At 56.1% G+C, this 3851-nt stretch overlaps 1 non-coding gene across 1 annotated transcript; it reads right to left on the reverse strand.

Annotated features, from left to right (window-relative positions):
* Positions 1-291: 291 nt before the first annotated feature.
* On the reverse strand, positions 292-385 carry TRNAI-UAU (transfer RNA isoleucine (anticodon UAU)). Its single transcript has 2 exons — positions 348-385; positions 292-327 (listed from the first exon to the last, which is right to left on the reverse strand). It is a non-coding gene; the product is annotated as a tRNA-Ile (tRNA).
* Between the last annotated feature and the right edge of the window lie 3466 nt (positions 386-3851).

Raw genomic sequence — 3851 nt, forward strand, 5'->3', positions numbered from 1 at the left:
GCCAGTGAAGTGGGCAGGGGAAGGGAAAGCCCTCTAACAATGGCTCCTTGCTCCTCTCCCTCCAGGCTCAGGGGTCAAGGATGGGCAGGACTCCAGGCTCTGCTTGAAGGATCCTGGCACAGGGGCTGGTGGGGGAGAAAGGATTGTAGATTCTGACCTGCACTCTGGAGAGGAGCTAATAAGTAAAGGGGCATTTTTGATTCCTCCCCTGCTTCAATGTCCCCAGGGCTGGAATTCTACATTCCATAGGACCAAATGAGGGGGTGAAGCCATTTGGCTAAGGAAAACCAGTGCTCCAGGTGAGGGTTGATCTCACAACCTCAGCATAGCTCCTCTCAGCACTGTCCTATAAGTACTGTGCACTAACCAATTGTGCTACTGGAGCACCTGTTAATTGCTAGTCTCTCAGTCCCCTAGGTTGATAAAGGCAAGGAGTGACCCAAAACATTCTCAGTGGAGTTAGCAGCTGGTACCAACAAGCGTTGTACTTGGTGGGGTGGATTCTTCTTAAGGCTTCCAGGCACCATTTGACCCTTTTGTTCTTCTCTGTGTAATTACAGAGCTGACATAGGACACGTCTACACTACAGCATAAAATCGAAATTATTAAAACCGGTTTTATAAAACTGGTTTTATAAAATCGATTTTACGCCTCCACACTAGGGCACATTAATTCGGCGGTGTGCGTCCATGGTCCTAGGCTACCATCGATTTCTGGAGCAGTGCACTCTGGGTAGCTCAGTAAAATAATGAGACCAATAACTTCGATTTCCGTCCACACTAAACCTAAATCGATATAGTAATATCGATTTTAGGGTTATTCCTCTCGTTGGGGAGTATTACAGAAATCGATTTTAAGAGCCCTTAAAATCGATGTAAAGTGCCTTGTAGTGTGGACGGGTACAGCGTTAAATCGATTTAACACTGTAGTGTGGACCAGGCCTGAGACTTACTGTAGAGTCTTGTTGCAGACCAACAGATCTGAAATCACTGATCACCAGGTCTAAGCATTAGTCCTGCTTTGGGACAGTGTCTCTCATCCAAGAAAGTTCCGAGTCTGCACTAGCAGTGAGGCTCCCTCACTAACAGCCGAAATCAGGGAGAGCTGTGTGAAGTGCAGGGCCCCAGGGATCCCTGAACAGGGGCGAACAACACCCCAGGACTTTTAAAAATGGGAGGACTCTGCCTTGCCACTTTGTAATGACCGTAAGGGTGAGTGAGGGTGGGGAGGGGGCCGAGAGCAGCGAGCAGGAGGAGGGGTCTTGGGGGAAGAGGCAGCGTAGGAGTGGAGGTGAGCTGGGGCAGGGAGCTGGGGGTGGGGTGGGGAGAGGGCTGCCCGCAGCTCGTAACGGGGGTGGGGGCATGCAGGGGAACTGCTCCCTGTCCCAGCTCACCTCTGCTCCGTCTTCTCCCCTGAGCACGCTGCCCCCGCTCTAATTCTCCTCCCCTCCCAGGCTTGCCGCACTAAACAGCTGATTGGCACCGCAAGTCTGGGAGGCAGGAGAAGTGGAGCAGCGCCAGCGTGCTCAGGGGAGAAGGCAGAGCGGAGGTGAGCTGGGTTGGGGAGCTGCTGCAGTGGGGGCTGCCTGGCTCTTTGCCATGGCCCCGCCCCTGCTCTGCTCCAGCCCTGCCCCCCCGCCCCTGCACTCACTGCATGGTCCACTCCTCTGGCTCCCAGCCATGCTGCCGGCGAGTGCTGTGGGGCGGTTCCCCCTGCCCCACAAACTTGGGAGCCAGGGGAGCAGAGCAGGCTGAGGCCCCAGGCCTGCATGGGGGGAAGCAGAGCGGGGCTGGTCCCAGGCCTCTGTGGGGGACAGGGGGCTGGCTACTTCCTGCAGGAAGTGGAGTGACCCGGCCCCAGCCTGCTATTGCACAATCCCCAGCCACGCCGCACAGCGTGCCCCGAGAGGGAGTGGGGGGCCAAGCTGATGATCCAGCACGAGGGGGTCATTCTCATTGGTAGCTGTCCAGTGGCAGTGAGTTCAACAGGCCTTGGCACATGCTGTGTGGGGCAGGAGGTCCTTGTATTTGGAGCAGTGGGAGTGAACTGCATGCAGTTGTGTCTCTGAGCACAACTGTGAATGTCATGGTGTGTCGGGGGGGTTATTGTGAGTGTGGCTGGGGGTGTGATTGTTTCTCTCTTTGGGGATTGGACTAACATGTCCCTCTGGGTGTGTTGTGTGTGAGTGTTCTTGGGATTGTGTGAGTCCCTTTGTGTGTGTGTGTGTGTGTCACTTGCTGCAGAATATAAAAATCCTGCAAAGCCATTTCCTACTGGTTAGCCCAGCAACACACTGATATAGTGTCACAGATGCACACACACACAGAGCAGGGCTCAGCAAGCAGAGGGCAGGAGGGACACACACGTCTCCCCTGGGCCAGCTTGGACAATTGTCCATCAGAACCCAGCACAGTGCTGGTGCCCCCACACGGGAGTGGGCAGTGACCAGGCAGGGGGGCAGACATGCTGGATCTGTAAAGGCAGCAAAGAGTCCTGTGGCACCTTATAGACCAACAGACGTATTAGAGCATGAGCTTTCGTGGGTGAATTCCCACTTCGTCGGCTAGATTCAGAAGGAGGCACTTTGGGAAAATCAGTCAAGTCCCTTAGCAGAGCTGCGACACAGACCCAGTGACCCCTGCACCACCCTGGGAGGGCAGTGGGGTTTAGTGGTCAGAGCAGGGAGGGGGCTGGGCACCAGGACCCCTGGGTTCTATCCTTGTCTCTGGAAGTGGAAGGGGTCTAGAGCAGGGGGACTGGTATCCAGGACTCCTGGGTTCCATAGGGGAGACTGTTTTTTCCTGTGCTTCCCTCCCTAGAGATCCCAGCTCAGCCCCCTAGTGGAGACTGAGCAGGAGTCGGGGAAGTTGTTCTCCCACTTTGGAGTTATGATTCAAACTTCTCCCCCAGGGAATGTGACATCACAGAATCTGCCCCCCCGCCCAACACAAAAAACTAGTGTGGTTAGGAGGGTTCTAGCTGCACCCACCAGACAACCCTGGTCATTGCAAGAAACCCCAAAACCTACTTGCACCCACAAAACACCCTCTCAGGGTATCCGCCCCCTGCTAGGACAGGACCTCTTGCTCCCACCCCTTTTCTTATCACCACAAGCTGCTCCGAGCCAGGCACCACACCCCATTCACACACCTTTTGTCACTACGTAGCTCAGTGGCAATCACTGCCCTGAAGTGACTCCGGTGCAGGCACTCCCCACACGAACTCCCCACGCCGGATTCTGTCCACACACAGAGAATTCTCTCTGCCCGGCTCCTTCGGTTCCTCTCGCCGCTCTCCCTACTGCCGCCAGACACTGCTCATCTGCATAACCCCGCCCATGGACACGTGACACCTTCTGTCCTGCTGGTTTCAAGGGAGTGAGTTGCCCTTGGGGAGTGAGCAGGTCACAGCACGTCACAGCCCCAGCGCAGGTCACAGCCCCAGCCAGGCCGGCTCCAGTCACCAGCTCAGCAAGCAAGTGCTTGGGGCAGCCAAGGGGAAGGGGCGGCGCGTCGGGCTCTTCGGCAGCAATTTGGCGACAGGTCCCTCGGTCCCTCTCGGAGGGAAGGAGCTGCCACTGAATTGCCACCGAAGAAGAAGGCGGCGCAGTGGAGCTGGTGCCGATTGTGATCGGGGCTTTTTTTTCATTTTCCCGCCACTTGGAGTGGCAAAAACCGTGGTGCCGGCTCTGGCTCCAGCACATGTCTAAGCTCAAGCACACGTCACAGCACATCACAGCCTGGGGCCAGGAGATATTGGGGGAGGAGATGGGGGTAGGGAGATACTCAAGCCCATAGACCCATAGGGGCAGGGGATATTGGGGTCAGGAGGAGAGGAGAGGGGTTTGGCAG

The sequence above is a fragment of the Gopherus flavomarginatus genome, chromosome 9 (assembly GCF_025201925.1).
Source record: "Gopherus flavomarginatus isolate rGopFla2 chromosome 9, rGopFla2.mat.asm, whole genome shotgun sequence".
Taxonomy (NCBI): Eukaryota; Metazoa; Chordata; order Testudines; family Testudinidae; genus Gopherus; species Gopherus flavomarginatus.